Raw genomic sequence first — 14,320 nt, 5'->3', positions numbered from 1 at the left:
AAAAAAAAAAAAAAAAAAAAAAAAAAAAGGACTTATTTTGTCAGTTTGGAGTTAGTTGATTTGTCTGAACAATCTGATTGTATCAGTGCCCCGAGCAAGAGGTTGTTTTGCAAAATGAATGACAAGCAAGTCTATAGAATGATAAATATTTGCAAGTGGATATAGTAGGGACCATCTTTTACATAGAAACCAAGTTAGCTGAGTACTTTTGGCTTATAGTGTGAACAGGTTCCTAAAAAATAAGCCTACTTTTTTTTTCTAATCTCCATATGTAATTTCTACTAATAAATATTTCTTCTGCTTTACATCTACATGGAAAAATTGCCTCCTACACAAGCTTCACCTTCCAGCCAGGTCCGAATCTCTCACTACCAATGTTATCATTATACTCTGGATTCCAGCTGCCTTTGGTTATGAGGATTTCATGCAAATATGAACCAAAGGGAGCAAAACATAAAATGCTGCCATTTTTCCCTTCCCATTTCCCCAAGTTAAATAACAGTTTATTCTGCAAGCTTTCAAATCACTCCCACAAAATTGGCAATCCAATACAATCGACACATTCATGCTAATCCACCCAGAAGTAAATACACTGTGGTAAAACTGTGACATTTGCAAAGACCATAGCTCCCCAATTACTGAAGAATTAACTAGGGATATAATGAGGGAGGGCCAAGTGTGATTCAGAGTGGAGGGAAGCAGTCTTGCCGTTCTGTGTCTAATCCTCAAACAGAAACTTTCTATACATTGGAGAACCTAAAAGAACTTAAATCTTTGACATTTGCTCTAAGTAAAAATGTTGCACCATGTTTTCTTGCTTTCTAAGAGCTGACAGAATGCCCCTCAGAGGAGCTGGTTTAGGGATTTTTCTGGACTTAGCCAGTACCAGGACGTGCTTGAACCCTTGCAGGGATATTTGCAGCATGGAACCAGAGTTCATCAGGTTCAAGATTCACTGGCTGTTCAGGCAAACAAAAAAGGGGTTTATCTGGCTTGACAGTTCATGGATCCTGGAATAGGAGTCAGAAAACTGGGATTTGAGTCTCAGTGTTACCCTAATGACTAATAATGACACTAGGAAGAATCTATTTGTTCAACACTCTACAAATTACTGGAATTTTTATATGCAACTCAGTTTTACAATGAACCTGTGAGGCAATGAAGGCACTTATTAAAGTCATTTCTGGTTCATAGATGAGGAAGCTGAGGCTTCAGAAGGTTGTGACTTGCCTGTTATCCTGTGGCAGCCACTTCCACCAGGCAAGTCAAGGCCACGGTCCAGAGAAGGTAGGTGCTTCACCTTGCATCACACAGCAAGATTGCTGCTGGAAAGAAAATAATTGGTCTGGAATTTCCAGTCCATTGCTTAGGTCAGTGGACCATGCTGTCTCAGGGCACCTGGCCTGGCCTACAAGGTAACCGACTCCCATTTCATCCCTTTGGCCAGGAAACCATTTCTTAACCCTGAATGGGTCAAAATGAGCACAACCACTGTAGACAGGTGGTCAGGAGGGGAAATGAAATGGTAATGACATTCTCGGCTGTTATAAGAGCATCTCCTGTCCCTATAAAGGGATGGCTTGAGTAGACAGCTTCGTGGTTGTAACAAATAAAGACTCACCACCACTTTAATCTCTGATCCCAGTCCACCCACAGGCCTCAGGAAAATGCCTGACTGAGCAGACAGCATCGCAGATGTCAGTCTGTGTCCGATCAGGAGGGGAAGAACATTCTGGAGGCGTGGGCCCTCCGGGAGAAGGCTCAGTCTGCTCCTGAATTTCACACAAGCAGCCTGGAGTCAGAACTTTGCTTTGCCAGGAGAGTTTTAGACTTCAGACACAACAGTGGGGGACTCGGGGACTTTTTCTCTCTCTCTCAGTGGACACTCAAATATAATGGAACAAATTTTATTGAGCACATATTGCATGCAGGACCAAATCCAAATATCTAACAAGTGGTGCAAAAGTTTATGTGCCAAACCTTCTCCTTCTCTCAAGACATGAAATTCATTTAAAAAATTTAAATCACAGTGAGATCAGAAATCTGTTTCTTGAAGATGGGGAAGAGATCGAAAGAATTATAGAAAATAGTGATTCACATTACACTTGTTAAAGGCACCGTTTTTTACATTTCAACTCACTTGGTTTAGGAACAAAAGGTTTATTTTGTGCAATTTGGTTTGCTTTTAAAATGATCATATTTTATGTGTTCCTAGATATAAAAATCTTAAAGTGATAAAATCCAGAAAGATAGGGGACAAAGAATTCCCCCCCAAAAAAAGTCTTAAAAAATAAGTATGTTTTTCTGATTTTGCTATTTTATTCAATAACTTAATTTATAATATATTTTATCTTGCTTTTTTTAAAAGTGACTAATAAGGTTGTAAGAAGATTTTTGTGAGTAAAAAATGTGGTTGTTAGCAAAGATGAAGACAAAATCCAAAATGCACCCACCCCAAAAATTAAACCAATAAACATCTCCAAACTAGGAGGTTTGGATGTAAAAATCTTCTGCACAGAATCCACCCAATTAAAATCACCTCATTATTTTTTCATTTTCCTCCATTCATTTTTTTTCCTCCACTTAATTATTGTTTGTCTAATGACTTGGCCATTTCTACGGTGTTCTCCCTTCAACACCACCCTTCATATAAATTAATTTCTATTTGGCCCCAAGAACCTGTAGCCTTCAGCTGCTTTCAGGGAGATGTCTGTGCCCTTTGCTGGTCCCATCTTGGGGATTGAACCCAGGGCCTTGCACATGCTGGGCAAATGCTCTGCTACTGGGCTACATTTCCAGCTCCTCTTTGGTTGATTGTAAACCTCCCATCTCCACATCAGAAAGGTCTTTGAGGAAAAGCTTAGGTTTATTTCCTGGGTGAATTCACACCTGTCCTGAGCCAGAGCCTTCTCTGGTTTCCTTTTGGGCCTGTGGAAGTATGTAGAAGGAGGAGAGAAGAGAAACAGTAATTCCACAATAGAAAAAAGTGTTCAAACATTTGGCTTCTGCTGCTCATTGAATAATGTCTAATATTTGACTTGTCTGCTAAGTAGACATGGGAAATTGAGGATTAAAAAAAAAAGAAGAAAGATAAAATAATTAAAATATAAAAGGCCAAAGATATCATTTTACTGAATTAAAAAACTTTGAATCAGGCATGCATCTATTTTATCTCTGTGTCTGATTGTTCAAGGTAGTAAGTGGTAGAAGCTAGTAAGTGGTAGAATCAGAATTCAGATCCAGACCTGCTGGAAGCCAAGAGTCTATACTTCACCTACGAGTTCTTCCAGTTACCTATGCCAGAACCACATCTGGTGTTTGGTGAAAATGTGGATTCCTGAGCACCATCCCAGATTCATGAGACCAGATACTCTGGAGAAGGGGCCCCAGGGAATCTGCTTTGAACACACTTCCCAGGTGATTTCAACCTATCCCATGGCTGAAGCATATTGCCCTCCGTGTTCTGGATTCACATGTGGGTGGTTTTGAATTTCACTCATCTCATCTGTTCCAGGCAATTGTGAAGAAGACATGAGAGTGAAGGAGACATGGGCCCAGTGAAGACACCCAAAGAAGCTGGAGGGGTCAAGGGAGGATGACTCCATTGTTAAGGCCAACATTTGGGCATTTCCAGGTTGTTTTCTTATGAGAAAGCAGTGGCTAGCCTTTAAAATGATGAAGCATGGAAATGCTTGTGCTATAATAAGAAGAAAGAAAAAAGGCAGAACATAAAACTGTGTGGTGCTGGGATTGGACAGTGTAAAATAGTACGTCTGCAAAAGGACTGGGAACATCTGAACCAATGAAAATAGAATGGGCTGCTCTAGTGGGATTAAGGTGATTTTCAACAAACACACATGCAAACCCTTAAGACATCGATTTTCACTATTATTGTCAAAATGTTATGCACTGAGATTAAAAAAGAAACGAATCAAATGGTTTATAGGAAGGAAGGAACAATCCACCATTCTCTTGCCTTATTGGGAAAAAATATCTTACTGTCTATTTGCTGTTCTGACCTGGAAACCAACACAGAGTAGGCACAAGGGTCCTCACTCCTTACTCTCCTTACAGAGCTGTACACAATTGAATGTACATACATTAGCAAGGCATCAGCCAATGCTGGTGGGCCATGGGATGAGCATCTGCTGGCCTCTGGGTAACTGCCCAAAATAGGGTTCTTCGGATATTGGAATCCTGAAAAAGGAGAAGATAAAATTTGGGGACTGGGTTAGGGAAGGAAGCAGAACCCTATGACTTCTATTTATTTCATAAACATTGCCCAGTATGTACTCCCCGTGGATCTAATGGTTGGGCAAGAAATGTCTGTCAAAGAAATCTGGTGCTTCCTGTTTCAGATATTGCATTTGCAATCAGAAAAAAATTTTATAACAAGACCAGTGATTTTAATAACCATTATTTGCACAGTATCTAGGCCAGGCATTTCTCACACATATTTCTCTTAACTTTTTCAGTAATGCCCATGGTATATTTCCTCATCCCCATCCCAAAGATATAGAAAACGTTGAGAGTTTAATTAATTTAGCTAAGGCTATGTAATGATCAAGTGGTGAACTTGGAACGGCTTGATGATCCCAAAGTCTATGCTCTTTGACACTGGCTGTGGTTGGTCACAGCCTCCTGTATTATTTGATGCAGGATTTTAAGATTTTTAGGAGAGAGCTCCAGAGAGGGTTAGTTGGGTGCAAGGAGGGTGTGAAAGGATGAACAGAAGTGGAGCAGGAAAGCAAGCTGTGGAAGGGAAGGGCTGACCATGGTCAGAGTGTGTTTGTGGGGTGGTGTTGGCTCAGCAGGCCATGGGCTCACCATGAGGTCAAACCATTGATTTTAAAGTGTGTTCTGAATATGAGATTAAACTTTCTAGCAATTGGAGGAGGGTAGAGATTCAGTTGGGAAATAGTTAATTCCTGAGACAGCTCTACCATAAGTGCTGGGAAGGGGTTCAGCCGCGACTGTTTCAAGGTGGATTTACAATCATCGGCTCCTGATTCCTCTATTGTTTCCAGGTGACTGCTTCCCTGGCTCTCCATGCTACTTACACACACCTGAGAATTCCTCTTGGGAAGGATTTGAAAGTATAAGACCTCATATTGGTTGAGTCTAGAAAAAGAAACAGAAAGTAAAGTCATTGAACAGTTAATTGATGAACCTACAGTGCACAAAATATTGTTCTAGGTACATTGAGAACCAGACATAATACAGAAAAGCAGGTCCCTAGCGATGCTGGAAACTCATTTTTTTTCACATTTTTTATTGGTGTATTATAGCTCATAAATAATGATGGGATATGTTGCTACGTATTTGTACATGTATACTATATAACAATATAATTTGGCCAATATCACTCTCCAGTACTTTCCCCCTCCCTCTCCACCTCCCACCCTTTGGCCCCTTTCCTCTACTGATTTCCCTTTGGTTTTTAGGAGTTCCACCCCTACTCTGTTTTCCTTTTTCCTCTCTAGCTTCCCCCAAGTGAGAAAAAATATCTGACCCTTGACCTTCTGAGTTTTACTTATTTCACTTAACATGATGATTTCTAGTTCTATCTGTTTTCCTGCCAATGCCATAATTTCATTATTCTTTATGGCTGAGTAAAATTTCATTGTGTATATATACCAAATTTTCTTTATCTATTCATTTATTGATGGGCATCTAGGCTGTTCCCATATTTTGGCTCCTGTAAATTGTGCTGCCATAAACATGGGTTGGGACCTCTTGATAGGTGGTGTCCTGGTCATGCAGGGAAATACTTTCCATTGATAAAAATCACCATGAAAAGGGCCCACGTGACAAGGCAGGATGGACAAATAAATGTCTGGAGTGCTCACAGAAGGGGCACTGATGGCGGTGTCTGCTTAAGTTAGGACAACAGAAAAATGCGTAGGAAGCCCCTTTGCGAATTTCAAGTGCTCTACATTTTACAAGAGAAAAAATGATAAAGGTGAGAGGGCAAAGGTGAATCTGATGAGGAAGAGGACGATGGTTATTGATGATGTCCCCAGTAACTGGCTCTTTCCATCTACACATGAAAGGTCTGAAAAACCAATGTTATCAGAAGGGCATTCAGCTGACTGCAAACCAATATTTCATTTGCTATAAATCTTTTTCATGTTAATAAACTTTGGCTAGTAGGATTCCTTGGGGGCAGGGAGTCTCTATATCCCGAAAAGAAATATTGAAAAATTAGAGAAACATTCTTATTGCTAATGACTTGGTCAACTGAGAATGGGTATTAGGCCTCATTTCAGTTTGTTATTAGGCATAACATGTTTTATTCCTTTGTGTAGAAAATATGAGCTTTTGATATCATTGCTTAGTATAATTGACTCTTCTGAGCCCTGTTTGAACTTAGTGATTCATCATTTTTCAAATTAGTAGGGACACAGTTAGGGTAATCTGAAGCCATAATCAGTGAAAACCTTCCGAATGCCTTCTACAATAATGGATTAGGCTGTCATTTGTAGTATCTGTTATCATCTGAGCTTAAGATGCCAATTTAAACTCATTAGTTTAATTTTTAAGACATTTCTCCTTGCTTCTGACAGCCCTAGGAAGCACGTCCACTTGATGCCTGCTGCCTTATTTGTTGAAGTTGGCAGAAGTGACCCCCCCGCCCCGCCCTTGTAAAAGACAAGATACTCAACTGTCAGGCGCTCACAGGGCCATCCATCTTCTTTGGCCCTTCCACCCACTGGGGCTGGACCACAGGCACCCACGGTTCAGGCCCGTCTCTACTTTCTCATTGTCATTTTGCTGTTGTCAATTCTGCTGTTTATTCAGTGATTAATCATCATTTGGAAGGTTCTGCTGGGAGCCCACAGAAAGGAGCCTATTCCTGCAGGTGGTTTCCCTCGGATTAGTCAAGAGTGATAATGACTTGCTGCTGGGGCTTTGTCATAAGAGGGGAGGATGGTGAATTCTTTTCCTTTTGCAGGGATGCAATTGAATTTTATAAACCTGGGAAATAAACTTAATTGTACGAAGAGCATCCAAACAGATCTTTTAAAAGTGTTTCTAGAGACACCATTTTCTGTTCCATCACATTTAAAGTCACAATTTGCTTATACTATTGCTTTAAAATTAGTTTTTTTTTTTTTAGGCTATTAACACATTCATGCCAACTTAACTGCCTAAAAATATCTCCGGGGAAGATGAGATTTTAGTTGTTTTATCAGCAATTGCTTCTTACCAAGTTAATATATTCTTTATTTTTACCTTCAATAGCCACAACGATGAATAACATTGGTATTTAACTTGGTGCCTTATTATTCTTATATATTATTTGTTTAGGAAAAAAAAAGTCTCTGCAAGAGAAGGTTTCAGTTCCACGAGTAAAAAGCATGCAGATGGAGGGATAGCCGGCAGATTTTTCCTGAGGGGCTCATGTCTGTAGAAACTAGGGTGCCATCGTGAAATTCTTAAAAAAAAAAAAAGAAGAAAGTGAGGGTGCCTTAGTGCAACCTGAGGAGGAAATGAGTGTCTCTAGGTGGTGGAGAGAAGTGAGAACCGAGGAGGGTTGGGAGGAGCCAGGGATGCCATTCAGCCCACTTCCAGCCCAACCAGCTTGACATGATTATCATGCATTGATTTCCAAGTAAGCAGATAGGGTTTCCAGAATAAGGCATGTAAGTCCCTCTGTGGAAAGTGAGACAGAATCTGAATATGACTGTTTTTTTTTTTTTTTAAACTTCTTACTTTATCAAGGGGACAGGGTGAATGGGCCCAGATAGAATTCATTCCTGACCTCAGTCTTATTCCTGTGAATGAAATCAGAGTTCCTGGGAACCCCAAACCTGGTTTGTCTACTTATTTGTTATTTTTTTTTATCTTCCCTTAATGTGAAGTTTCTCTCAACTGATGTGTGTGGAGGAATGAGACTAAACTTGTCAAAGTAACTAATATTTAGATTGAAATGCAAATGATGTGTCCTTTTTCCCAGACCCCCTCCTCTTTGCCACACTTTGCTGGTGATGTAGGTTTTCTCTTGTGCCTTTACTCTCTTGGTCTGAGGCTGAGTGTGGTATTTGGAGCCCAAATGTGATCTTTAAAGGCTCCTCACGTGGGTGGAAGAAAATAGTGGCCACTTGGTGCATCCCGCTGGTGTGCATGGCTAGTGTGTGTGTGTGTGTGTGTGTGTGTGTGTAGGAAAAGCCCCTCCCCCAGGACAGCTGCCACTTGGGCAGTGAGCTCTATCCTTACTGGAGTGATTTGCAATTCATAGGCTGGGCTACTCACTCCCTGACAGGCCATTTGCCCAAGGATCAGGAACAGCTGTTTCCTGACAAGTGATGGGTAAGAGTGACAGCAGAACTGCCAGCCAGGGAGGTGGCTGGTAGACATGTGGTGGAGGAAGGACTCTTGCAAAAGACAGGTTAGGGGTAAGAGGGCCAGGTGGATGAGTGAGGGGTAGGCATACCTGTCGGGGGCAACCAGAGCCTTCTTGGACAAAACAGTAGTATCGAACACAAGCCTCCATCTCTCTTCTTGACCTTCAGGCTGCCTCCAGCCTACCCCTCCCAATCTAACCTCACTCTGGGAGGTTTTCTCCACCCTTGGACAGATGTAAGGGGTATCTGAAGGCAGCCTGAGTGTAATCCATCCCAGGTGAAGACTTGCTTTTGAATGGGTGTCTGGACATGGAGCGTGGTTCTCAAAGTGTGATCCTTGGACCAACAGTGGCAACATCACCTAGAAGCTTGTTAAAAATGCAAATTCTTAGGTCTTCGTACAGACCTAACTGAAGCGGAAGTTCTGGGAGGTGGGGGACCAGAAATCTATTTAACAAGCCATCCAGGACAGTCTTATGGAAACTAAAGTTTGAGGATTACAGACCTAAGGTGACCCAGTGGTATTTTGAGTCATTTATTCGTGGATTGAGGAAAAAGAGAGCTAAGGAGAACAGGGCCTCCAAGTCCCTCTTAACACCCAGAGGACCACTGCTCAACTTGTAAATAAAACTGTCCCAACCATGGATCCCAAGCTGCTGAAACAAGAGTAAAAATAGCCTTTAGAATTTAATTAATTGGAAAATTTCAGGTCTGGACACATAAACTACTGAATACCTGAGCAAAGGTGGCATTCCCTTTTTCTAGAGATCGGGTTAGGCTTTCTGATTATTCTTCTGGAGTTGATACATTGCCCTGGGTGAGAAAGGAAGGGAATCTTCATTATTTTAAGATCCGGCACATAAATCATGCTAATAAAGAGCATAAGGATACAGAATATTTTCAGTAACTGGCAAATTCTCTCTCCAACCTAGCCCCTGCTTCAGGGGGTGGTACCAAGGAACATTTGATGGAAGAGAATGAGGCCTTCAGAAAGTTAGGAATGCGTCCAAAGTCATGGTCAGTTCCCAGCAGCAGATTTCTAGTGAATTGTAAACCTTAGTTTTATCTCAAGAGCCTGTTTGTAGCTCTTCATTCATCTACTCTTCTCAACCTTCTTGAACCTAATTTTATTTTTGGTTTATACAGTCTCTTGCAGCAACAAGTTCCAGATGAGGCAATTCATTAACTATCTACAATGGAGAAGAATGTGTGCCTTTATTTATCCTAAAATGACCTCTTCCAAGTTTCAAGGGTGCTTATCTGAAATCTTAACTCCTGGGTTTGGGTGTAGATGCTTCCGACTTTGAGATAGTCTCTTAGTGATTGTGTAAAGATGAGTCAGTAGCCTAGATCAGCACTGCCACCCCACACCCGGGAGGAAACTCTCCAGGACGGGAATTCCTTGAGTCTATGCCAGGGCTGGCTTCCCTTGGCTAGAGCTGGTGATCATCTCCACGGCATGATTTGAGGAACTCACGCAGACCCACCACATTCCTCCTGAATGCATGACTAGACTTCCATCATTAGAAACTTATTTCTTGGGATAAAGCATCTCATTTTTTCTAGTATTTTCTTCCACTAGGCTTAGTTTTCAAGAAGGCAAAGAGCATGCTTCCATTACTTTGTTAACCCCTACCACCTTCACAGAGCCTGAAATAACAGGCTTGCTAGACCCTTTGAAAATTTACATATACAAATTCTCAGAGAGGGCAAGTAAGTTTTTTTATTTACTCCTGAGAATGAATGAGATGTGAGAGTGAATTTGGCTCTACACTTGGGGACAAATGAATGAGGTATGCTCCTTGCATTCATGAAAATTGAATCTAGTGGGAGAAAATACTTGTAAAAAAGTTGCATTATCACCCCTCACCCCAAAAATAAGTTTCCAGAGATGGAGTTTCAGTTGTTGTTGATCTGGCTGGTAGGACTGGTCAGACAAAGAGTCACCTTCCTCCCTCACTGCTCTGTTCCTCTCTAGAGGAACATTTTTTCCCCCATGCATTGAACCAAGAAGTCCAGGGAAGCATCAGTATTCTAGTGACTGGAAATATAAAACAAAAACGTATTGAAGTAGTTGCTGGTATTTACTGGGCATTTATAAGGAGCTCTTTTTATCTTTATTTTATTTATATACTTTTATGTGGTGCTGAGGATTGAATTCATGTACTAGGTGAGTGCTCTACCGCTGAGCCACAACTCCAGCCCCTACAAAGAGCTCTTTAAGTCACTGTTTATCAATTCTGTTGATTCTTACAATAATCCCATGAAGCAGGCACTCTTAGTCTCTCCATTTCACAGGAGAAGAAAACAAAAGGTGCAGAAAGGTTAAGGAACTGCCGAAGGAAACTTTGCTAGTAAGGGGAAGAGCTAGAGTTCAAACCCAAGGCAGTGCAATTCACAGCCTGGAGAAGAACCGCTGCTCTCAGTGGAAAAAGGGTCGCAGATGGGCAAAGCCAGAGCTGCAGAATGGACTTCTAGCTCACCCTTCTTTGGCCAGGGTGAACCCCACAGAGGTGGTAGCAGTGCTCTGGGAGGGAAATCCTGTCAGAAATGCTTGATGTGATCGTGCTGTCAGGTAGGGGAAGGAAAGAGGCAGGGGAGATGAGAAGCTTTCTTTCCACTCCTGCCATGTCCTCCTCTCTCCTGTTCACCTCTTCCTAATCATTTGATCAGCTCTCTGTGGAAAGCACTTAGTTGCTATGGTAATGAGTACTCTACAAATATTAATAGAATAAAGCCAAACAGAATATCACCCCATTAAAGCAGAGGCTCATGGAATTAGCCTTGAACCTTGTGGTCTAATGATGGGCCACTCGGTCGTTTTGCTTTCAATCCTATTGAACTTGTATGCAAGTTCTGGACCTCCTGGGGATGCACTATAAAGATCCAGGGTAAATGCCATCATGTTGCTTTTTAAGCCCAACCTACCTCTTCTCCAGTGCAGTGCACATCACAGATGTTCACTGTTTCAATTTTTTAAAAGTGAGACTTAATAGAAGAAACAACTGCCTCTCTGACTCGTTGATATTATATTGGGTAGCTTAGCTCATGAGATTTAGCTTTGAAGGAATATGGATCAGAAGAGATAAGGATCTTAGTTTAAGAGTCTCAAACTCAAGTGCCTACAGGGTAGAGGCAGGTAAGGCAAATGAGAGAGGCAGGCTGTGCACAAGGCAGTTGGGAGTGGTGGCACTGTGCCATGCTTGGAGCTTGGAATCTGATTCTAGATACAATCAATGTGCTTGTTTAATTATTTTCCCTCCATCTCAGGATTTAAAGGGACATAAAGAAATGCAACAAAAATAAATAGAAAATAAGGTAGAGGGAAATAATGTCAGAAAATAAGGATGAGTTTAATGAACATACTGACTTTAAAGTTCTGTGCAGTTGCTATATGTATGTCACAAGTCTCTGAGCCTCCTAGCAGCCAAGGTAAGAAAGAAACAAACTGAATATTCAGGAAAAGCAGAGACTACTTCTGGTTCTGAAAACTTTGGACTCCTGTGGACTCAAACTTTGTCCTCTTTTCCTTCTCTCTTGGCTGTCTTTCCATTTCTCTAATAATTCTTCCTGAATTTCTTTTGGGACTAGGAGTAGGGAAAGTGTCCAAGGGGGAGACTAAGTTTCAGTTTTAAGAGATGATAGGTTCTGGAGATGTCATTTAATGGTACTGCATTTTCTACTTGAAATTTGCTGAGAGGGCAGATCTTAGGTTTTTCCACCACACACCCATGTGCACATGCATGCACGCACACAGGAGATGTTAATTCTGTGAAGAGATGGGTGTGATAAATTAGCTTGGTTGTGGTGAATATTTCACAATGTATAAGAATATCAGGTTATCAGGCTGTAAACACACAGTTTTAAATCATCAATTATACTTCAACAAACCTGGGAATTAAAAGAGTTATAGTTCTTTTAATATGTAAGTTTTTTTTTTCCTTCAGCCTCTAAATGAAATTGAGTCATCATACATATTAGAGTAGTTTATTTTTTTTTGGAAACTGTTTCTTCAGGGAAATAAATAAATTTCACCCGTTTCTTTCATTTCTGTAGTTCAAATAAAAATGGGGTTTGTGTTTGTCCAGGATGGAATCAATGACTGTATTAGTTATCTATTCTGTATAACAAACTACCCTAAAACTTAGTGACTGCAATCAATAACAAACTCCTATTATCTCACATGGTTTCTGTGGTTCAGGAATTTGGAATTGGCTTAGCTGGATGGCTGTGTCTCCGGGTTTCTAATGAAGTTAGAGTCAAAACATTGGCCAGACTGCCTGTCCTCTGAAGGCTCTACTGGGGTTGGAGCATCCAATTCCAAGACGGTGGAATCTGTCAAGTTAGTACTGGTTCTTGGAAGAGAGTTAATTCCTCACCCAGTGGTACTCTTCTTAAGGCTACTATAGTGTCTTCGTAACACCATGACTGGCTTTTCCCACAGACAGTAAGGTAGGAGACATAGTATCTTTTACGGATCTAGTCATGGAAGTCATGAACCTTGATTTCTATAATGTTTTATTACATAAATAGGATGGGCCTATTCCAAGTGGGAGAGGGATATACAGGGCATGAATACTAAGTGGTAAAAATCACCGGGGCCCATTTCACAGGCTGGAACATTGTTATGAATTTAACAATTCCTAATTGAGTATTCACTTGTCAACGTGAAAGAAATGAAATACCAAGTGTGGGTCTGCCTTTATACTCTGTAGGGTCTAGGGAGAGATACTAGTGGTAACAGACAATGCATGTGGTTTAGTCTTTTTGTATTGCTATAAAAATACAAGAAGCTGGGTATTTTATAAAGAAAAGAGGTTTATTTAGCTCCCGGTCCTGGAAGTTCAAGATCATGCACTGACATCAGCTTCTGGTGAGGGTCTCATGCTACATCATAAAATGGTATGTGACATCGCATGGTAGGATTCTGTGTAGAAGTGGCAAGCCATGCATGTGAAAGGGAGATTCAGGGGAAGTGCCAGACTCACTTATGAAAACCCACTCATGTGAAATCTAGAGCCCAAGTGAGATAGCATTGATCCATCTCAAAGACACAAAAAACTCTCTTAAAACCCTGCCAACTTAATGCTGTTATATCGGGAAAGTAAGCTTCAACATGGGCTGGTGAGAATAAGCTACATTAAAACCATAGCAGCATGTTAAATGAATAATAGTCATTTGAGGCAACAGTATCTATTGAGAAGTGACCCTACATTGAAATGGTCAGTGAAGGCTTCAAAGCCAAGTTAAGGTTGAAAGCAATTGGTGGGGTAGAGTTAGGGAGGAAGCTTTGGTTCTTTTGACTTCTCTCTATGAGCCACTCTCATTCCTAAAGCAAAGCACCAAAGTTTATCAGGTGGAGTTCTTTGCAAAGACGGTAACTCTGGCCAACTCAAGAAAGAAAAATGAGTTGTCAGGAGAATGCTAGGGTTCCTCACAGAAGACAAGAATAGATGAATAATGAGGTCTATGGAGAGAAAATGCAACAGGGGATTGTGGCAACAGAAACTCATAGCTGAATCAAATGAATCTGCTTCACTGACTCCTTCACAGGGCTCAGAAGAGAAAGCTTGATTGGCCCAATTTGTCATGTGGTTAGTCCACTGGAGGAGGTATGAGTTCCAGTGATTGGCAGCTTCTTAGAAGCACAAGGAGTAGAGAGGCTAACTTTCCCACTAAAGAAATACTGGTCAGGTTCTGGACCTCATTTTAAGCACAAATAACTCTGTATTTTAGGAAAATTTGCTTTGCAATTTAAAGAAAATACGAGTCTATGAAGTCTCAAATATCATCTTGCTACTTATTATTTCTTTATGCTCATTGTGTTGGTTCAAAAGCATGCGCCAACATCAGCTTCTGGTGTGGGCCTCACGCCATGTTGAACTGTTTTCCCCCCAATAAGGCAATCCATTTGTCTTGAGCATCTGGTGTGTTTGGGTTTCTAATTAGTTTTCCAAATTCTGTCCTCTGGA

The sequence above is a fragment of the Marmota marmota genome, unplaced genomic scaffold (assembly GCF_001458135.2).
Source record: "Marmota marmota marmota unplaced genomic scaffold, marMar, whole genome shotgun sequence".
NCBI lineage: Eukaryota > Metazoa > Chordata > Mammalia > Rodentia > Sciuridae > Marmota > Marmota marmota.
The sequence above is the reverse complement of the archived record's forward strand: the minus strand, read 5'-3'. Positions refer to the sequence as shown.